Source organism: Lonchura striata, chromosome 5 (assembly GCF_050655825.1).
Source record: "Lonchura striata isolate lonStrDom1 chromosome 5, ASM5065582v1, whole genome shotgun sequence".
Lineage (NCBI taxonomy): Eukaryota > Metazoa > Chordata > Aves > Passeriformes > Estrildidae > Lonchura > Lonchura striata.
In genome coordinates, this window is record NC_140707.1 from 60,605,213 (window position 1) to 60,628,841 (window position 23,629).

A 23,629-nucleotide genomic window follows, 5' to 3' on the forward strand; every position below is an offset into this window, starting at 1 on the left:
ACTGCATGACTGCAGTTAAGTCATTTTGAAATCAATAATCCCCTCGCAATTCACTGTGCCACTTGACTGGACATACAGATGCAGATGCCCTTGTAAATGAATTTACATTGCACTGTGCTTGTAGCCATATAATCTTTCTTCCCTTCTCAGGTCTGTCCCATTTTTCCTTGCTTCCGTTATGCATATGAAACTCAAATTAAGATTGCATGTAAAGTTGACTAGGTATTCCAGGTTATTTATTGGAAATGAAGCTATATAAGCATACAATATATGGTTTGTTTAAAATTGATTTACCTAACTCTTTCCATAGTCCCAGGCAAATACAATTGTTATACAGCAGAGAATTGTACTGGGGGGAAAGAAACAGAAGAAAAACAAAGTATCAATAGGTAATTTGCAGCTAGTTTATAGGGGAACTTCAATCTAGTAATAAAGAGGGTAATTCATCAAATAGAAAAATTAGACATGACAATAAATTTAAAATTCTTATTAGTTACAATAAGTAAAGTTTGTATCATGCTTATTTCAAATGCTATCTCAACATTGCTTGGACACGAACTCAGACTGAAATCTAGGAGATGGGGAATCTCTGGGGAATGCCTTGTTCTCTGGGGAATGCAAGGTTCTTCTTAGCACCTTTCATTGGTCCAGCCATGCCTTCTCCCCCTGGACTCTGCCTATCTCTACCTACCTACCCAGGTGGTGACATCAGGGCACTCTGAATTAGCCAGAAAGAAATTAGTGTTGTCTGAGATTCAGTTGTGTCAGAGTCACAGGTTTCAAGGGAAGATGGCATAGGGAGACCCTGAGGTTCATCTGTGCTACAGAAACTTGGCCCTGTGAACTGTGCAGTGGAAGTATGAATCATGAGCTACAAAAAGTGGCGTGGCCTAGCAAGTGTCCTAAACTGATTTCTAAGGCTGTGATATCACCAACCATCATCACTGGTGTGTATTGCAGCACATGAAGGAATCCAGGCTCTCACAAACCAGACATGATATTTAATGGTGACATCTCTGCCTTGGGTGGGACTAGATGATCTAAGGTCCCATCCAAACCAAGCCACTCTATCCATCTATGATTCTTTCCCTGATCTGGCCAGAGGTCTCTAAGGTTTTGGCTATTATAAGATGCGGTCTGCAAGTTTTTCCTCTTCATAAGGAATGACATCTAAAGCAGGAGGACTGTAGCACAGTAGACTCTTGCATTGAAGCCTGATAATTTGCTGACAGCTTTTAGGAATTGTAACACAAGAGAAATGATCTCTTCCAACCATCAATGTGAGCTGCTTTACAGGACAAAGTAGAACAGGGCGGCTGAGGAATAATCAATCCAAATTAAATGCCTTCCTTAGTCTCAATAGAGATTGGTTTAAATTCTGAATTATGCCTTTCTTTTCACATATTTATTTTATGTATATATGTAAGCATATGTACAAATGCATGTATTTAAAATACATATACACACATGTGTAATAATATTTCTCAGTGTATTTTTTCACTTCAAAAATTCCCAGCTTTTTTTTTTTAATTCTGTACAGCTGCTGAGCCACAGTGACCTTGTGGTAATCACCTCCCCAGGCTAAGAGTATGCTGTGTTCACAACCTATCATTTTTGCTGAATGTTCTCTTTTTCATTGTTAGGAATTATATCCTTAAATAAAGACTGGGACAATATCCACATGATACTCATGGCAACCAAGCTGTAGAGAAGACAAATAGCTGGCATAGATGGAAAGAAGAGTAGGTAGGAAAACTGGCTATGGTTCATCATATCTAACTTATTACATAGTCTTCTCTTGGGCCCATATATGCTTTGAGTTTCTACATTTACTTTAGGCAGCACAACATAACTGCTTTGCTTCAAGGATGTGCAAAAAGCAAACTATAGAAGGCCTGTGCAATACTCTGTACACTTGCCTGTTGTGAATGTGGACATTCCAGCCAAAGGCATTTATTTTATTATTAGATGATATTTTCCATTTTCTGTAGATACAATAATTTCTCATTACTCTAAGTTGGCATGGCATAGTGTGAAAAATCAGACACTGCTTCATGCAGACTGAGAAAGTCACACACATTTTCAGTCTGTCTACAATCTCTCATAACAACTTCAGTTTGGAGAGGGGTCTACCTGCATCTTGTTTTTCATTGCATTAAAAATATGCCTCTTTCATTATTTATTTGACAAAAGAAAAAGGAAATGAGATCTATGGCCTATATTGGTAAGTCACAGAGTTTTGTCAGTCTCCAGAGATTTACCTGTTCACCTCATAATCATCACTAAATCCCTCAATGTTGAGTTGGGACATCTTCATGTTGCTTAGGAAAAAAAGTTCCCTAGTCATTGCCACAAATCCTGTTATCCCATCCCAAACTTGAAAAACTCTTTTTTTTTCTGTCACACACTGATAAAAATCAAGAACAGTTGAATGGGGCCTTGAGCAAGCTGGTCTAGTGGGAGGTGTCCTTGCCCATGTAAGAGGGGTAGGAACTAGATGATCTTTAAGTCTCCTTCCAGCCCAAAACATTAAATGCATCTATGAAACTATAATATTCTATTCTATGGTTTGTGAGTTGTTCTAATTAGCTGTTATGGCTGATCTAACATTTGTGCTAAGTCTGGTTGCACAGGCATTGCTGAGTCTGGCATAGTGCAAGAAATCCCACATTCTGGGGAACATTTGAAAGGAACAACACAGAAGAATCAGAAACCCTGCACTCCAATAATAAAAAAGTGAATCAGATCTAGGAAGAAAAATTCAATTTCCTTCTTGTATTTCAGCATTCTAGAATACTTCTTCATATCATCCAGTTGCCCAAAATTTTGCCAAAATTCTTTTTCCTACATTAATGTATGCATGCCTCTTTTTTTTCTCGGTTTTTGCCCCTTCCATCTGCTTTTGTCCTTTTCTCTCCCTAGTCAGAATTAACAAGAGACACCTCAATAATTTCTAGCCAAAAAAAGTAAAATTCATTTGTTTCAATGAAATTAATTTGCTCTGATGAAGCAGTATTTTTGGATGAAAGTATTTTCTGTTATCATGTCCCTATAAATTCCATTAAAAATATGATCATGAGAAACTCAAAGTGAAGTAGAAAATTCAAATGTTATTATCATCATCATCATTGTCCTCTTATAGAAAACCTATCCCAGCTGTCACATACCTGAAACTTTCAGCTTGTGTTTTTATGCTGAAATAGTACAAAGCAACAGATTTTTTATAACTTCAAATCTTTGTTACTGCTAATCTACTATAGATGTACATCACACTACTTTATTTCACTCTTCAGAGGGTTAACATCTATGTATGTATCCCTGTTGATGCATATGTGCCTGTATACGACTGAAATGAGCAGATTTGCTTGACTTTATGAGCTACATGCCAGACCACATCTGAAGAACTGCTGAGCTTGCAAAGTGCAGTACCACACTCCTCCTTCCATTCTCTCTCACTGTCTCTCTCAGTGGTGTTAGTTGTGGCCTTTCTATATTTTTAACCATTTAATGATTAAAAGCTCAGAGAACAAAAAAGGATTTTCTTTATGTGTGAGTAGTGTGTGCTCTGTGGCTGGAGTTTATTTACTGAACTCCAAAGCAGAACTTTCTTGACTAAGTTACATGGTATGGTCAACATTTCAGAAATGTCCACAGTGACACTCAGGTCTGCAAAATTGTCAGCACTGGGAAACAGAGATACTTGAAAAATCTGTTTATGCACAAAGCCAGAACAGAAGTTTTTAGATGCTTAGAATGCTTGAAAAATCTTATCCTTCTAACATTGCTTAAATGAGTTCCTGCAAAATATGGCCTTCAGTTAGAATGTGTTGAGAAATTTGAATTATGACCCTGCATACTCTTTTCCTACACCTCAGACACATTACTGCTGTCATTAGTGTTGCTGTCAGTTAGTTAGCTTTAGGCTTTAGTTACTATGATTAAAATTAGGATGTTCCTATTTTGGAAGTATTTTTCCTGATATCTCACATAAGTAGTAAGAGTATTTTTTTTTTTTTTCCTTAGATTTGTGCAGTTCTTGTCAGTTGGTCTTTGCACTGCTGGTCCAGGATAGCATCCTGATTTTCTGAACATGTCATCTGGCAATGCTGGTTGGTATCTTTGCATGAATCTAAGAATGTGCTTTTTCAAAGGAAGACTGACTCTGTCAGAAGTAGGCTGTGTGCTAAAGATTTGTTGCTCCATAACAAAAGGCGGTCACTGATTTGCAGACACAGCTCACACTGATGTCAATAAAAGCTGCACATAGAGTTCAAGTGTGCAAAGGGGCCCTTTGCCTCTAATTCATCTCAGGGCTTGCCTTATTTCAATACACAGCTTTGAACTGAATGAGATCAGGATATATTTTTAAAGATGTTGGCTGCAGATCCACGTTGATGAAAGGTGAGAAAATCCTTGCAGTTCCACGGACAAGTCGAAAACCTGCCTGAACAAACTGCCAGTTCCACTGTTCTTAAAGCAGCCACAGACCAGGGAATTGCTGCACACAACTGAGTGTCAAATACTCGCCTGCTGTGTTTTGGCATAATTTAATTTGCTTCAGTGGAGACATCATGATTTTCATCGGCTAAAGATCTGTTTCTAAAGTACACATATTTTGAAGCTCCATCCTCAAAGTTCATAACTTTGGGGGTTTCTTGTTTTGTTTTTGTTTTTTCCTGTTCAGTCTGGGGTAACAGTTTAATTTCTAAGCTGTTCCTCTGTTGTTTTATTTTCCTTGAAGAATATAGACATGAGGAAAACTGTAGGGCTCACCAAAGAATCCTATGTTAAGCATAACTTCAGAAGAAAAGTAGAACAATTCTACACCAGCCAGTACAAACAAAGGGTTTGGTTTTTTTAAATAGCTACTTCATATACTAAAAAAATAAGCATTACCTTTTCTGCTTCTAAATTTGTTCTCTATAGCCTTTCTTACACTGACACTCAGTGTGTTGAGACTGATAAAAAGCAGTCACTGACTTGTATTGCAGTTAAACCAAAATAGGAAAACTAGAAAGGTACTGAAGCAGCCACATAGCAGGGAGGGTGGGGGGGAAAGGTAAGTCAGAGTGTAAACAACTCCTGAAGTCTTTAGACACCAAAGAGAACTTACCTTGAACAAAAATTAATGCAAGTCTATGCCTTTATGGTAGTCAGAGAATCACAGCATTGTTAGGGTTGGAAGGGACCTCTGGAGATCATCCAATTCAACCCTCCTGCCAAGGCAGGGTCACCTGGGGCAGGTTACACAGGAATGTGTCCAGATGAGTTTGGATGTCTCGCCCCAGAGAGGGGGACTCCATGACCTCCCTGGATAGCCTGTTTCAGTGCTCACCACCACTGTCCCATAGATAGGCAGGAATAAGCAGGCTGTGCAGTAGATGACATGTTATTTCCTCAGTCAGTGAAGCACTGTAGGTGGAAAGCTAGAAAATTGTCATTATATTTGGTTATTGTTATTTTGATCATCCTGGAGCAGAGTGTAAAGAAAGCAGGAATCCTGGTCTCACACAGCTTCTTGAGGAATTTTTGAAGTTTCCAGCAAAACTCCATTTTCACCACAGTCACAAGCTAGTTATTTTAGCAGAGCTGACCAGATCTGGAGACACTTATCCATTATGTCACATTCTGACAAGATTCATGACAGTTATGAACTCTCTACAATGTGGACACCACAGATCTGGCAGGGCTAGACCACCTAATTTCAGTGTTGGAGATATCACAGCCTCTTCACCACAGGGCTCTTTGCACATTAGTTGAGTGCTCAGCCAAGCCTCCTTCCCTGGAAGACTCTTGTCCCCTTTCTGGGAGCTACTTCTAGAAATCCCTTCAGCTTGGCTTTCTAAAATATGCAGTATAGTCCTAAAAACATTTTACGTGTGTGACTTGTATGGTCTGGAGAGTTGGAGTATTCTCCTCTGCCAAGCCAGCGCTCACAGGCAGTGTGTTCTCATTCAAGATCCTTGCAGACCAGAGCGGTCACCATAATTGAAAACAGTATCTGTTCAGCATTCAGGCTGAGATGAGAGTCTGTTTTCCATGTTCATCACTGCTAAATTAGTTGCGCTGTTACTGAGTAGGGAATTAAGACTTAGGTTTTCAAAATCTCCAGCATCAAGTTACCAGTCACTGTCCCAAACTGTCATTTTGGTTATGCAATTAAAGTCTCCCTGAGAGCGTTTAAACAGAAACCAGAATGTTCATTTCCACAATGTGTTTCACATCCATTCTTTTTCATAGAAGGCTGCAGAAAAAATTAATTTTGATAAAATGTTGGGTCAGTGTTTCAGATTGTACTACGACAGAGAGCATGAGAGAACTTGTGCAGCCATCATGTCCAGCTAGACTAAAACCAATCTGTACAGTGGAGTCTGAAATGATCACCCACTGGTTTTGCACCTCCCAGTCTGTGTACTTGCAGGATGAATTCTGTTGTGAGAAATTCCCTTTCAACTTTAATTTTCCCTGGTTGTTGGAAATGGGAGGATCATTCACCTCTTTGACGTATACTGTTATGTTTTTGTACATTTTTCAATAGCTGCCACAGAAATGGATGCATTTTAGCAGGAGACAGAATTATTCAGCCAATATGTATGCTCCTTTTGCTCATACATTATACTACATTCCAATTTTATGTGATTGTCATTAATTTAATAACAAATTATTTTTCTTATTTCAGACTGATGGCAGAGATCCCATTTCATGAGTGTTGAAACCAGGCATCCTGAATATTTCTTTGACATATTTTGGTGTATTTCTAAGTTGCTTTATCAGTAGTTAAAGCTCAGCTTGCAGTATTTAACAATCTTGGCCTTGATCCTGTAAGCATGCATATGCCTTGCTTTATGCATATAAGCACTCTCATTGAAATCAATATTCATCCACATTACATTAAGTACACACATAAGTGTTTGCAGGATTGAGGCTGCCTTTTTTTTTTTTTTTTTTTCCCTGTATTCATACTATTTTCTGTCTGGTGTCTATTGTAGTCTTTTGAGTAAATGATTTGTAGGCTGAATAGGGCTCTTCAGATCGCATTCCTCACTGAATGATACAATTCCTCGTGTAGTGCCAGGACCCACTCAAGGCTTTTCAGTTCTGGAGGCAACATTAACTTCCACTTCCCCCAAGAGCAAAATTGAATTTTGTGATAATGACACAAAATATTCAATGGCTGCGTGCAGGGAGGTGTTGAGGGCTGAGAGAAGTCAGTAAAAGCAAAGTGGATGAGGGTCCAGAAAGGCCAAGGGATGTTATGGAGAAGGGTGTGTGTGTGTTTGTAGGACTATTCCATAAAATCTCAGCAGAGCCCTGTGTTGTGGAGGGAGACAGAGAGGACGTGCAGATCTTGGGGGAGGAGAGCAGGGACAAAGGAAGGGAGCATTGCTGTTCCTGGTGGCTGTATATCATGTTCTGTCATGACTTGGCTGTGCATCATCTTTTTGCACAATAAGTTAAAAAAGGTTTCAGGAGGGCTTCCTCCTGGAGATGTAAAATCTAATGCATTCATGGCTCACCATTCTTCATTTCTGAGGAAAATAAAGCATTATTGGGAGAATGAATCTTGGAAAGTTTCATTCCAAATGGTTTGTTTTAAATATTAGACCTGTCCAAAACAAATTTCACTTTATTAATATTTTGTGTTAAGCTCATTAGCGGTGACTTAAAATGTTGGATGGAGTAGAGGACTATAGGCCTTTTACTAGATCTTCTTTGTCAGGCTCTCTAATCTGTCATTTTTAAAGGGCTTTTTGAATTTTTTCAAGAATGACTTGTGCATTAATTCATTGCAACTTTTACAATTCTTCATTTTACAAAAGAAATCAAAATTTTTTTCCTGCTATTTGCACTGACTCTTTGTGTTCCATCTACCACAATGAGGAAAGGACCAGTCACATCCACTGCTGTTTGCAGTAAATGTATCTCTGAGGTTTGCATGTACCAGCACTGGAATTTTTATCATGGTGATAAGACAGTTGTGTCTCTTATTTAACTTTATGTAGCTGAACTGAAAAGTAAAATATGGAAACATATTTTGGTTCTGTTGTTGAAGTTATATTTATAAAAGAGGAAAAATATGTTTTACTTCTACCTGAAAATGTTCCTGCAAATCTCAAGTTATGACATTTTATGGTTGTTAATCTACTTAAGTTGTAGCCCATCATTCATTTTTTTTCCACTTTTTCCATAGTGTGGGAGTCCTTTGTTATAGATTAAGTTTTAATTTGGTTCTCCAGTTAAGTACATGATTAAAGATATTCATCAATTATGCTCTACTTCATCTGTACACATTTCAATAGCTTGGAATTTAAAAACTGAAGAACTGTGCCTGAAAAGCATCTTCTTTTTCCACCTGTGTCAATTTTTTGAAATGAAAAAAAAATTAATTTCCCCTAAAACTTTGTTTCTTTTAAACCTTAAGCCTGGGTGGCTACAAGACTACTTTCTTAGACGTGAGGTCATTAATCATATCTGACAGATTTTTCCCTTCTATAATAAGCAACATTTCTCATAATAAGACATAAAAATAGGACATGAATTAACATGACACACTACAGAAGATCAGTGAGTACAAACAAAGATTTAAATTTCCAAACCTTTTTGGGCTATGTTAATTTTTTGCACCATTAAGTAGTTTCCAGTTTCAGTCACCATTTGTACTAAGGCAAAACCACAACAGGAGCATACAATGCATTACAGCCTGCACTGGCGGAAGGTTCAGCAGCTCAGCCACACTCTTGTCCTCCAGAGGGCAGTGGGCATTTCAGGCGTTCCTTCAGCCCCTGAATTACTGCCACCAACATCTGGCCTTTCCAGAGATTCCCAACAATGGAGCAGTGGGGGTGAGGAATTTCTGCTGGCTGAAAGTGGAATTTGGCTTCAATTAAAAAAAAAATAAAATAATAATTAAAAGAGAGTTTATGAGCTATGCACTCTTTAATTTACAGGCCTGTATAATATGTATAACCATTAAATATCTGGAGTTAGCTCCAGATCCAAGACTCTCTCTTTTCCACTGTCATGTAACCACCAATACTATTTTAGCTCAATTGTAAATATATGGTATTAGATTTTTTTTTCAAATTTCGCTGGGACATGAGACAGAAGGGGGAGTGCAGTGGGAAAGTATTAATTCCTCCTGTGTAGTGGCCTCCAAAGGCATTATAAACTTTTATTGCCTTGGAAAGTCTTATGGAGTCAGATTAATTTGCATTTGCAAAAGATAGATGGGAACTTCTAAAGGGAAGCTGTGTTGGTCAGAGGATTCCATATGGTTGCAAGCAGCTTTCTCCTTGGTCTCAAGGAACCTGTTTTTGAGAGTAAATAACTGAATGAAAACAGACTTGGAAAACTGTTGTAATTTAATGCTTGTAAACAAAAGCTTTTATAATTGTCTCAGTCACTCTGGGATTTCTGAAAGAATTACTTCAAACAAATATAAATTTTTAATTGAGAGGCAGCCAAGAGGGTGGTGATGATGTGGTCTTTTTATATATTTTTTAATTGTTTTTAAATTTTTCTTTCAATTTTTTCCCCTGAAATGGGAAATATTACAAAGTTCACAATGCTCTCATTTAAAATTCCTATCATATTTTTCTAACACAAAAACTTCCACAGGATACCACAGAATCACCCAAGAATTGAGGCTGGAAAGAACCTCTAGAGATTATCCAACCCAACCAAAAAAGTTTCCCAGGGCTATGTCCAGTCAAGTTTTGAGTATCTCCAAGAATGAAGACTCCTTATCTTGCATGGGAACTTGGAAATTCCAAGGAATGTCATTTATTTGCGTTCCCATTTTCAGGAATCTTTCCTCATCACCTTGACCTTTCAAATATATAAGAGAGCAGTCTCACGATGACATCTACCAGTACCTTCTGTGCTTGTGGCTGTATTCTAGGAAATCCCACAGAATTGTGTATCTCCAATGTGTTTAAACATTGCTTAACCTGATCCTTTTTCACTGGGGATAGGTCTTCCTTCCCTCTTCCCAAACTTTCTCATTTTCTCAGGACTCTGGGATTCATGAAGGCATGTCTTATTCATAGAATCACAGAATGGTTTGGGTTGAAACACTCCTGCCACAGGTGGATGCCATCCACTACATCAGGTTGCCTAGGGCTCTGTCCAGCCATTCCTTGAAGACTTTCAGGGATGGAGAATCCACAACTTCTCTGAGAAACATGTTCCAGTTCCTCAAAACTGTTTGCGTAAAGAATTCCTTTCTAGAATAAAGAATTCTGTCCTAAGTCTTAAAGTTCTGCTCTTTTATTTTATAATAATATCCTTTTTTGCTATCTTTAAAATCCTTGTAAAATCTCTCTCCCTCTTTTTTATACACTACTGAATGGACACAATAAGGTATTCTTGGATGCTTCTCTTCTCCAGGATGAACAACCCTGACTCTCTCAACTGTCTTCATGGGAGAGCTGCCACAGCCCTCTGATCATCTTTGTGGTCCTCCTCTGGACTCACTCTTAACAGGTTCATGTCCTTCTTATGCTGTGGCTCCCAGAGTTGGAAGCAGCACTCCAGATGGGATCTCTCCAGAGCAGAGCAGGGGGGTGGAATCCCCTCCCGTGCTCATCTGGTTGCACTTTTTTTAATGCAGCCCAGGATATGGTAGGCTACAAATGCACATTGCCTGGTCATGTCCAGCTGTTTATCTATGACCTACACTGTCATGTCCTTCTCTGCAGAGCTGACCTCAATGAATTTTTCTTCCAGTCTGTACTCACGTCTGGGATAGCCCTAGATACAGATGAGGCACCTTGCACTTTAAATTGTTGAACCTCATCAGGTTCTTGGCCTAATTATCTGAAAAGTTCCAGAACTTCTAAACTAATTTCAAAATCAGAGGCTTAAAAGAGCATCAATATCTAAGCAAAATGACTGGTTATATATTATTAATAATAATTCTTTGAAAATGACCATGTTTTAGAATATAATAATTGTACAATTCTAACCAGTAACATAGTGAAGTAGAGTAGTCAAGGAGAGAACTTCATCTAAATTACAGATACTGTTTCTGATAAAACATAAAAGTAGGTTAAAAACCAAATAAAAATCAAATTATGATTTTGTCTCCCTGAAATTTATGAATCACAGAAAAACAATAGAAACTGAAAAGAAAATTAAAATAATTTACATTTTTATTTTATTCAGGTTTTAACTCCTTTTTAAGTAATAAGCTCAGCACTTAAAGTTGAAGAATCTTACTCATAAAAGAGTGAAGGGTTGAGGAAAACACCAAATTATAAAATGTGAAAGCTTTCCTTCTCTTCATGTCCCTCTACCTTCTTTACCAATTTCAGATTGTGGTGTATTGACCTTTGTCTATGTGTGAGGCCCAGGTGACACCACTAGTCTCGTTTACCAAATCATGAAATATACTTTGTCCAGCTACTGGTCTGTGGTTTCCTATTGGTTCAGGAAATTACATAATGAATAATGCCATTACCTTAACTTCAGTTGTGGGTAACGTTGATAAGAAATAATCTTTCAACACATAGTGGCAAGAACCTTACGTGTATGTCCTTCAGTTTAGTTCTAGAATAATTTCTGCATTGTGTACTTTGCCAATAGATTTCTGTGTGATAGACTATACAAGAGTATATGTGTTGGATAGGATCAGTTTCATTCTTTAAATTAGCATTTAAGTGGGCCTGGAAAAAAGTAGAGTCCTTGGTCTCCAGATCAGCATACTTGTTTTTCTTCACTACTGGAATGCAGGCTGTAGCCAGGATGCAGACTTTTACTGTCATACTCTCTCAGTGACAGTATGTGCCCTGACATCCATCTTAACAATCACGAAAAAAAATTACTGTCTCCCCATCCCAGTCTTCAAAACTCTTGCAAAATCCTTAAGGAGGGGTTATTTGGTAGAAATGCTCTAAGTCCAAGGTCTCTTCATGCTTCCCTGTTATGTAAAAGTTCATGAGGATGCTGAAGAATTCCACTGCTGGAAGATGAAAGCACATGTCTAGGACAAAGGCAAGGCTTCCATGTTCTATGAAAACCAACCTAGAGGCTGCATCTCAAAATAAAATATGGCTAAGGCATTATGCAATAGTGACAAACTGAATATTTCTTGAGAGAGACCATTAGGAGGCAGATAGGTTTGACAACAGACACAAGGTTGCCTGCAAAATTAAGCCACTAGCAAATTTGAAGCCTGTTCATATCAACAGCTTGATCACTATGGGTGAAAATTAGATACAAATAGAGTACTACTAGGATGTTTCTGTGATGTCTGTAAGCAAAGGTTATAGAGGAATATTATTTGATATCTGGAAGAAATCTTAGCAATACAGTTTTGGCCAACATAGAGTAAAGAAAGAACTCTTTATATTTGCAAGACAAAAAGTAATAATGAGAAGAACATTTGTTTGGATCTTCTGTGCATATTAGAAAGAGTGATTTAGGCTATAGGAAGGACAAAAAAACTTAAAGGGAAAGTTAGTTTGGTTTGAGCTCCCTTTCACAGAAGGAAAATAGAATAAGTGGTCAGCCCCTTACAGTGATGAGCTTTCTTAACCCCTTTTGGGTTATGGAAAACAGAAATAGTCTCTTCACATCTGTCTAATTTAGCCATTAGGAACAATGGGAAATCCCACAACAAATTGCCATAAAAGGCAAAATAAAAAACCCCAAAGAAGTATTCAGTGTTTAAGACAGTCACTGATTCTATACTAGGAAGCCACCATGAACTGAACTGAATACAGTGCAGAAATACTGAAGCTGCTGAGTTGACTTTTCCTGAGCACCTAATGTAAACACGATGCCAGGTATGATGTGAACTGATGATATTGCTGTCTCTTAGGTTCACCAGGAACTGACAGAAGGGATCAAGATAATTTTCATGGTCCCTTAACATCATAAACTTCTCGATGAATCCCATCTGAAGTTAACATCAAAACATGTGATTGATTTAGCTGCCTGGTTGTTGAATGTTATCTCTTGATTTGCTATCCTCCAGAAGATGTTTTTGTGCTCTCTGTTGGAGAGTAATGTTCTGCAGAAATCTGACATAGGATCCAAATATTAAACCCTTGCCTGTTGCCTAATGGCAGCATAATATTTATCTGCTATATAAATCTATATATAGCCTTTAAGGCTCATTGACATCCCAGTATGTACTGTTGGTTGCTTTTAGTTTCCTAAGATTTTATTCTTGTGGCTTAGGAACGCACAATCACATTGCCAATTCAAGTGGAAAATGTAAATTGAGTAACATTATGCTTCTTGCTTACTTTAATACAGGGAGACTGGGTGTCAGTAGTTTCACAAGCAGAGTAGTAAAATCCTCATTATTATATCTAAAATGTTTGAATTTTCAGTCAGATATAATCAGAATATAACCCTATTGCTACTATTTAATCATATCTGAAAGCACATGAGTAAATGAATTTATAGTTTTGTTATAGAATAGAGTTACTAAACCTCTCTTATTTGGTCATGTTCCCTTGTTTTGTCGTAAACAGTCTTATCCCAGATGCAAGGAACTTTCTTGTTGGAAAACATATGAACTTTTGATCTGCAAAATTATGAGAGAAGTTTGCCTGCTTATTCTGAAATATCTTGTTATTTTTAACAATTGTTTTTATTAGATACTTACTAGATGGTTGCAGCCTCACTTGTAATTTCATGAGTTTAGTATTACTTTTCAGAAACTGTGAACTCACAGCTGCAAGGAGTAAATGGCTGACAAAGTAGGGATTTGTTCTAACACAGTAAGGTCTGAAGTATGTGGTTATGTACTGGGATTCTCCCACTCTGATTTTTTCTTTTCACAGTAAGATTTTGCTAACTCCTCCTTACAAGAAGCTAGCAGTGCTTGAAGAAATTATTCTTCTAATAGCAACAACTTTTTCATTTCAGGCTCTCTAATAACATTGTATAGATATTTGCATTGGTAAGAGTCTCAAACTTGCACAATCAAGAGACTTCATTAAGACTTCTGGCATTCAGGCATGGATTTATATCTGTGTTTTAGGTTGGTAGGAATAGGGATTTCTGTACAAGAATGAAATGTAAGTGAGAGTCTGGAGTCAAATGTGTGTCCTGACTTTCACAATCATGCTGAAAACTCATCCACAGGAGGGGTTTAATCACAACTCCAGCCACAAGAGACCATCGGTCTCCCTTGCCATCCTCATCAAGACACCAAGCAGAGGAGCCTGAGGACTCTGAGCAAGAGAAGCTGAATTGGCTTAGAGCTGAAATATAATGAGCAGGCATAGCCTCTGTAATTCTTTTAGCTGAAAACCTCACTGTCTTAGTGAATCAGATTGGTGTATTACATTCTATTAAAACTAATTGTCTACAGGACTCATAGGGTAACATAATATTATTTTAACATTTTTGGCTCTAAGACTGTCCTTATACCTTTAAATATAAAGATTATTTCTTGGAAAAGTGATTAGAATATTAAAACTCTATAAAAGTAGGCATTAGCTGATGATCCTGTCATTATGTTGAGTACCCATGGATTCACCTCAGCACACCTAGTGATTTCACAAAGGCTATTATCTCATGGCTATATCCCCTTCTTCTGAGCTTATTACTTTAAATAAAAAATGTTAATGGTTTCTGAGAAGCTCATGATGAGAAATGGAGAATTCCTTAACAAAGAAGCATGCTTTCCAAATTTCAAAGCTTGCATTAAACTTTCCAGCAAATGCCTGAAATTCTCAGTTGGCCAATAATATTGCAAGGTGAATTCAGCCTTCTTTTATACAGAGTTGCCATTTGGATATGCTTTATTATTATTTATTAAATTACACAGTGCTGCATGTTATGCATAGCAATTACATAAGAATGTGCATTATGCTTTCACATACAGGGAGAAGGGAATGAAATTATACATTCTGAATCATAAATGAGGTCAGATGGAATGATCTAAAGCTCCTTCTGACCTTAAAATCTGAGGTCACACATTGATCTCAGAATAATGGGTACATGGGTAGAGGAAATGATGGACAATTTTAAAATCTGAAGAGAAGACAGAATGGCGTGTATATATTTGGCTGTACTGCATGTACGACCCTGTGCTGGGTGAGTGAAGATGCCTGAATGTTTTTGAGTGAGTCACAAGGAAACAAGGTTGGAGAAGTAGGTGTTTAGATGGAATTCAGTCCTTTAATTCTGTAATTCAGACCTGTAATTCTGTGCAGACTGTTTGCACTCATAAAAAAGGCTTTGGGTGTCAGGTAGTAATCTGCCTCCTTTCAGAGGTACTCCAAGACCTTTCTCTCTTTATCCCCTAGATCAGTGGAAGCTGAGTCTCCTTACTCTCAGACCATATCCTTTTGACTTGCATATTTCTTCTCTACTTTCAAATTCTTTCAGAGCTACAGAAATAGTATCTTCTGGGCTCCTTGGACATAGTAGTGCAAACTACAGAGAACCCATAAAATTAATTGGTGGTATGCCAAATATAATCACAATTCAGAACCATCACAACATCTGGGATCCAGAGGTAAGAGGGTATGAACGCTGGCAATATTTTTAGTTAATCCAGGGAATAACCAACCTTGAAGAAACCATGCACAGACTTCTTGGCAATCAATTAAAACATTTAGAAGGGAGGAGTAATCAGACTGTGACTTTTGCTGGAAGGAAGTGGAAGGAGGATAAAGTGCTGGAGATGAGGAGACCACACTGCTGACAGCATGGCCAATTGTGATATAATCTGTGTATTTTTTTCTTCTTAGTTACAAAACAAAAAGACAAACAAAAGTCCTTAAACTAAAGGAAAACCTACCTGGGCATATGGAGAAGAAATGTCAATGAAAACATTACTACCACGGAGAAATATATCTCAAAAAATGAAGTTCCCAGGGGTACTGGAATGTTATTATTTACTAGGGCTAATAAAGAAACAAGAGAAGGCAGAGGTATTATATTTTTCAGGTGAGAAGCCTATTCAGGCAAGAAAATATATCAGCCAAGGAGTAGAAGAGAACTGGCACACACTGTGCACTAAGAATGATGCTGGCAAAGGCCTAACTGAATGAAAGCCAGAGTGGCTCAGTGTGCTGGATTTCTGTTACTGCTAATAAAAAATCTGTTAAAAAAGGCATTAGAGAATTTCAGGGAACTTGTCAATGAGATTTCCTGCTAGAATATTGAAGAATGATTATGTTATGCTGAATAAATAAGAATTTAATAGCATTCATTATGCATAAGGAATATAGACATTAAGAAATGTTTCACCTACCTGAGAAATGGCCCTTGGTTTTGTACTTCTGAGAAATTCTGAGTTCTCTTTCTCTGAACAGGGAGGTGAGCTGAGTATAACATATCTTCCTAAGCAATGCCACCTTTTTCCAGCTGATATCTTTACAAAATTTTTATCAATTCCTCTTTATTTGCCTTGCCAACATCACCCTGGATTTATGAGAAATATGGACTATGCTGACTAATCTTTTGTCCAGTCTCCTCAAATAGAGAATCCATAAATTAATACAATTGAGAAGGGGAAAAAAAAGAGATGTAACCCGCCTTAGGAAAATATCTATCTAAGCAGTATTTAATAAAAAACTAAGATTATTAGCACAGTAAGTGAATAGTCCCTACACTTTAGTGTGACCCCTCCTTCTGCATGTGTGGGTGGGGTAAGACTGCTCTGTGTGGGATGGACAGACATCTGTCTACTCTTGCGATACAGTCATAGTATCATAACCTGAAGTTTATGGGCATTCAAGACATAACTAACTTTAACATAGGCTACTCACAAAGCAGGAATTGAAGTACAGTTTTCCAGTGGTTATGATGAGCTGATCTGAGAAGTGTTAAGGTGTCTCAGTCAGTTGGAACAACAGTCTGGAACAAGGACAGATACCTTCAGCAGAAAAGATGGGTACGACAGTGCCAGTGTATCGCAAAAAAGGAGGGCTGAGAATTCTATTTTACCTATGTCACTTTTCTCCAAACTGTCAAGTGTAGCCAGTATAAATGTATACTTGTATAGTTGGTACAAATGTGTAGCCAGTCAGGACAAGGACTAGAAGGTTAAGATCTTCTAACCTTTGGGATATTTGATCTCTCCTTCCCTTCTGAAAAATGAAATAACTGGACAGCAGCATGTGACAGACTTGCTTTGAATTCATTAGTAAAGATGGTTTTGACATATAGCTTGTGATCATTAGCCACTATAAGCACATTAAAGGCATATCAGCATGGTATAATGCTGTACCCTACAGCCATACTTTAGGCATCTACTCACTGTTAAAAGTTAATATCTAGATTCAGAAGGGAGTCAGAATGTAGAGGAATAGGCTTACAGTTCCTGCAGTGTTCACTCCAGTATTTTGGAGTGCCAGTCTAGAAAGCTAAAGATACACTGGGAAGAAAGTATTGGGGACACAGTAAATTCATCCAGTCCTTGGAAAGATATGGCATGCACTGATTTTCCATTCTAGGATGTTTAAACCATGGTCATATTTAAGACACTAGCAAAGATAAAGTGACAGATTCTGTTTAAACTCTGATCAGGCATAAGGGGAGGGTAGAAAACCTTTTCACATAAGGGCCCATAGCTTGCATGTTGTATGAAGTACTAACCTGGATCCAAGAAGATGTAAATAAATCACAGCTGGGGTAGTTTTAGGAGAATTAGTTGTGCATCCTCTCCCCTCAAGCCAGGACAGAGCTCTTTTCTCCATCCTTATGCAAATGTAGTGTGTCAAATCTGAGTCCTGTGCACAATTTCTTGAGTTCACATTCTAATAAAGAGACAAAGGAACACTCAGAAATATTTTCTGGTATTTCTGGTGCAGTCTTCTCAAAGTCTGTCTATAACAAAGCCTTCTTGAAACAGTACCAATGAACTCTATACTACAGACTGGATATGAATATATGCAAACCTGCTGCCTTAAAACTAAGCAATGCCACAAGATTTTATCACACATTTATACAAACCTGTAAGTTTCTGCTTTGAAGGAGAGTTATAGGGTCAGGAAAGGGCAGGAAAGACTGGTTACCAGAGAGAAAATTGTCATGGCTGAGCTAGTATTTCAAAGACGTTCAAACTTCCCTATAGACGGTTAATTTTGCAACTTCTTAAGTTGCTCAGTCCATCCATTAAAGCACATTTTTGTGTTCAGATGATACATTAATAGTTGAAACCCTTGTTGTACCAGACCCAGAAATAAGATCTGAAAAATATGTAAACAGTTCCAGACATTCTCTGCTTGGGTGAGGTGAGGAAAGACCTTGCACTTCAGTTTGAAATGTAGACCTTGTGTAAATTCAAACTCTCCACTTAGGTTCCTGTTGGGACTTCACAGAGTACTTGCTTTCTTTCATGCTAGATTTATTTGAATGACCTTATTATGGAAAATGGGATTTTATATCTCATTGCCCATTACATTTTTTTATTTGTTACAATGAAAACATTTCATTAAAGCCCTTATTGAATAGCTAAGTGTGAATCTTGAGAATGAATAAAAGTCATTTATTGAATCAGCCTTCACTGGAGCAAAGAAAGCATGTACAGCTGCAAAACTGAAATGCTCAGTGCACTTTGAGTTTCATAGGAAAATGCTACAAAATCCAGCTCGAGTTTACTTTTTAAATAAATAAATGAAAGGCCCAAGTTGTTCCAGTTCAGGGCCAGCCTTCATCCTTTTTGTGGACAGATAGTACCTCCTAGGTGGAGGGGAAGTGAAGTCCCTGCTACATCCTGTCTGCGACTGCAAGTGGCCATCCTCACTCTGGCAGTCCTCCTTGCAACGATGAAAGGAGTGGACATTTCAACTCCTGCACCTTGTCTGTCCTTCAGGGGATGCAGGGAGTTATCAGGATCTGTTTCTCCTAAAAGAGAAAATAGAGCCACCGGGGCTTGTGATGCCTGTATCAAAGAAACTCAAATTGTAATCTCCCTCTGTCCTCCAATTAATTAAATTACTAGAATCATTCTGAAGCTTTAACTTAAGCTATAATTCAGTTCTTTCCTCTTTTTAAATTATTTAAAATCAAAATGCAATGTAGGAAATTCAAATATACGTAGAGATCACAGATTTTAATTTGAGGTCATTATTGATGTACACTGTGGTTGTATTTCATCAGCTAAAGAAAGGGGAACAGATTTTGCTCCTTGCTACACAACTGTAAATCTAGAGAAACTCCACTGATTTCAGTGGCATTTATTCTTGAATCACCCTGGCTTAGTTGACAGCAGAGTATGCCTGACTGTGACTCCACAGAGATATAGACTGTTTATATGTTGAGTCTATTGTTGATTAAATATGCACACAAATGCAGCAAGCCATCAGTCAAAGAAATCACATTTGCTCTGCTGCCAGGATGTAAGCTAAAATCCTGAAAAGAGAATGTATTCCTCTGATATCTTGAATGATACAATTTCAATGGAAATCATTGCTCCACATTATTTTAATGTGATTAGTGCCTGTGAAAGGCGATGAATTGCAAATGGGTGTCCTCTCTTCACCGATTAAAAACCAAAAAATTTCTCAGCTGGTATCTCTGCCCTGTTCTACCAGTCATCCTGGTCTAAGGGTCTCCTATGACAAACCAGAGATTTCCACTGCCATTGCTACTTTTTCTGAGGAGCATGCAAACAAGAAACCTGCTTTCCTGAGACGTGAATGTTGGCCCACTGCATTTCTTATGATCTAGCCTGCCATAGCAGAACTCAGCTGCTGTCAAGTTGTTTCAGGTCTTATCTTGGGATTGAAAAATGAAAGTTCAACTAAGTATTATTAAATAATGTTCCAGTAATTAAACATCCATGTACAAGCTATGCATAAAAAGTCTGCTTATTACTGACAGGGGTAACTTTCTTGGATGTCCATAAGTCAGTGCTTAAAACAACTTATCACAAGAATTATAGATAAATAGATATGATTAGGTAGATCTTATCTGGTCTGCCCAATTTTTATTACAAGATTTTTATTACAAGATTCACCGATTCTCTATGTATCTTCAGCATCTTGTAGCATTTGGTTTCAGAGATGTTGCAAAGTCTAATAGAAAACATTCATGATAAAGAAGCAATAAGATGAATAGTCAATTATCTTTCCAGCTCTGAGAATCCTAGTAATCAATATTTTTCTGAGGACAGTTGAATACATTGCATTTAGCAGTACATGAATAGTGACAATGATATAGCACTTGGATATAGTACTGACTTAATGTGTGTTTCTTGTTTATTTACAGATGTCTTGATTCTCCATAGTTTTGATCACTCATTCGAGGTACATGGAATTTATACTCAGCTGATTCTTTAAGTTTGTGTAAATCTGGTCCCTTGTGGGGTTGGGTACAAAGGTCAGCATGTTCCTATACAGAATTTTGGTGAAAAAGAAAGGGAAATATTTCACAAAAACCTCCTCAGGATCTGTCTCTTGTCTTTCTTTTTTGCACCTTGATTGGTACCTTTATTTCATTGGTTAGTGCTTTTTGTTCTTAGTGACAGTATTTATGAGTAACTGCATTGAATCAGTAAAACTGTTTGGGGAGCATTCATGCCATTAAAAAAATATATAAAACCCAGCAATGTGCTAGGTTTAATACTCTTACTGGCAATGAAAGAACATCAGTACAATTCTTAGCCTTATTTTCTCTTCATAAAATCAAAATATGCATTTACTCTACTAATAATAATATGAAGTACTATTCTGTTTTTGAACAATAGAAAAAGAAAAGGAAAGAACAGAGAAGCTGTCTGAGGTTCAATTTCCTATCAGTGTGTTCTCTGGACTGCTGGCACACAAAGGTTAACGAAACCTGTAACTGAAATAGTAAGTGATGTCAGCAGTTAGTACATTATCATTTTCTCTCATGTATTCATCTAGAGTGCAGAGCAGATAACTTTAACTATCATCTTCAGTACAAAGAAAAAGAAGGGAGTTCAAGGCATTGTCAAGGAGCCATTCAGCTTTGGCTCTTAATTAGAGTAAACACTGTAAAAAACATTTCCATTAAAAGAGAAAGTTTTAACCTCTCATAACCACATTCAAATGAGGGTGGAATGCATGCCACCTCATGGGAAGAGCTTGCAGTATAAAATTTTGCCAGTATAGCAGCTGCCAGTAAAAACTATTGTGATTTTCATTACACTGTACTCATCTATCATTGGAAAAATGCAAGGATGGGATCTTCCATACAAGTTCAGACATATGCCCTTGAGAGCTACAGAATTCCTTTCAATGCAATTCCAAATGTTAATATCCCCATAGGAATGCAGATCCAACAGAGGAACCTGCTATTCTCTATAGCCATCATATTCACCTCAGTGAGTGAACATCATGCATCAGTGTGGCTTGATACTGTGATTAGCTGCTTTGGGGCTGTGCTGAATAATCAGCAGGATTGACAGTTCTTCCTTAGGCTCCTGGGTTTTTTTATGGGAAGACTTTCCTTGATTTTTTTTAAGATTATTTATGGGTTTTTTATGATTTATTTTTTCTGTTTTTTGTGGCCTATATATGTATAGGCCACAAAACAATCTAGCACAGAACTAAATTAATATTTTAATTAGTTTCTTAAAAACTTTTTATTTTACATTATACCAAGGATTAAGTCAGAGTCTTAACAAGGATTAAGAGACAGTGGAGGGAACTCCACTACCACAGGATAATAGATGGAAGTTTGGGCAGCAACAGGTTCTCCTAACACAGTTTTAGCATGTGACATCCAAATTATCTGATTTGCTTCTGGTGAACTTCTTGCTAGATAGGTATTGGCAATTTTGGAAGAACTATTGCTTGAAAAGAATGTGTCACTCTTTTCAAGAGAGCAATAGTACTCAAAAGAACACCAGTTAAAATAATTTATGTGATATAGAAGAAGAAGAATTAAAATTTCAAGGTCTGGCTTGAATTTAAGAGGCATTAACATTCTATACACTTTCTGAAATGAGGCTATTTAAGAGAATGATACTTAGTACTTTTATTAAAAATGCAATATTGAAATGCATAGCCAAGGATAACAAATACAAAACAACCTCACTTTACCTGAGACAGAAGTTTTACATTTAAAGACATCTAAGTAAAGTATTACTAGTATATGAACTGTGAAGGGAGAGACTTGTTGAGTCCCTACAGAGATATCTTAAAGTTTTATGATAAATGTTCAGATAAAGGTATTGAAAGGAACTGGGTGATATGTATATTTACTTCATTTTCCCTGTTTTTGACAAGAAAATAATATATTTTTAAATCAATGGTGCCAAACAAAAGAAAAATGCATAGCTGATGATGTCTCTACTGATGCTTGCTAGGCAACTCAGGGACATATTTATCAGAATGGTTCAGGGAATCCACTGCACCTATTCACTCTATTATCTAATGGATTGATCCCTCAAACATTTATGCTTGGCTTAATGGCAGAATGACAATCACGGTCAGTCTGTGGGATTACCTGCCACTGAACACCAGAATGGGTGTTGGGAGGACTCGGTCCCAAATCCCTTTGTCAAGGTCTTTCAAATTCAATGACACTAGACTATCACACATCCAAAACCAGGCTGCAGCTTGTCATTTTTCCAGCATTTAACATGATTGGGACCTGATTCTTACTGACTTCAAACCCTTATGTATTCTCAGTGCCTGCACTCTGATTTTCAGAATTGTCACCAGAAGGCAGATCTAATGAGTGGAACAGAAGTTTGGATTTGACAATTTCCTGCATTTTAACTTCATGTATCAGATTAATTTTATCTGTAATATGATATATTCAATCACAGAAAAAGGTCTGGGTGGGATGCGAGACATCATTCAGCATCATTCTGGGACCCCAGTCACAGACCAAAATGATGTTACTTCACGTGTATGTAAGTCAGGAGAAGTCTGCTCTTAACCTTGAAATCAGGAAAGGTATGTTGAGAATTATTGAGGGAATGTGGGAAGAGCCTGCTGTAGATTTTAAGTCTTAAAATACTGTATAACTTCAACTTTTATGCTCAGGTCAAAAAGAAATGTCAAAACAAGATGAATTGAAGGAAATGGTCATGGACAAGAGACTGCAGAAAGAATTAACTTTTCACCTCCACAACTAGAACTGACCACAGACCAAGAGCAGACTGGTTTAGGTAACCACACGATGTAAAACTCAGGCTAAAGGTTAGACCTAATCTGCCCAAAGACAGGATGACAAATGAAGTGCATCCACTTGCTATAATTAGATAATGATAAGAAGGCTTTGCTTCAGATTGACATTTGCCTTGCTTTGAACCTTGAACCATTTTGAACCAAAATGAACCGTGTTCATTTTGAGAGTCTTACCTGTAGGGGGGGGGGGGAAGATCTGTGCTGCCTTTAAATGCAACAATTGAGACCTGGGAAAAATTTAGCTGTAACGTGCTGCCTTCAAATAATCTTTCATAACAGGTTAAGAAATTCTGACAAGTTTGTAAATGACACTAGTTTGTGTTAAAATGTATCTGTATTTATAAAATTGAGTTATTTGTATACCTGTTAATAAAATATATACACTAGACTCTTTTAAATTAATTCACTATATTATTTGATTAATAGTTTCCATATTTTAAAAGAAATTCTTTGAAATACTTCAGCTTGTTCCTTAATAGTCCTTTGAAGTCTTTTGGTTCCTAGATCATGCTGGGGCATTAACTTCACTCTCAAAGCAGAGTAAGTCACAC

At 37.4% G+C, this 23,629-nt stretch overlaps 1 long non-coding RNA gene across 1 annotated transcript; it reads left to right on the forward strand.

Annotated features, from left to right (window-relative positions):
- The first annotated feature begins 1,906 nt into the window (after nt 1–1,906).
- Nucleotides 1,907–20,222, forward strand: LOC116183668 (uncharacterized). The gene is made up of 2 exons (XR_004148335.3): nt 1,907–15,481; nt 20,185–20,222. It is a non-coding gene; the product is annotated as an uncharacterized LOC116183668 (long non-coding RNA).
- Nucleotides 20,223–23,629: the final 3,407 nt, after the last annotated feature.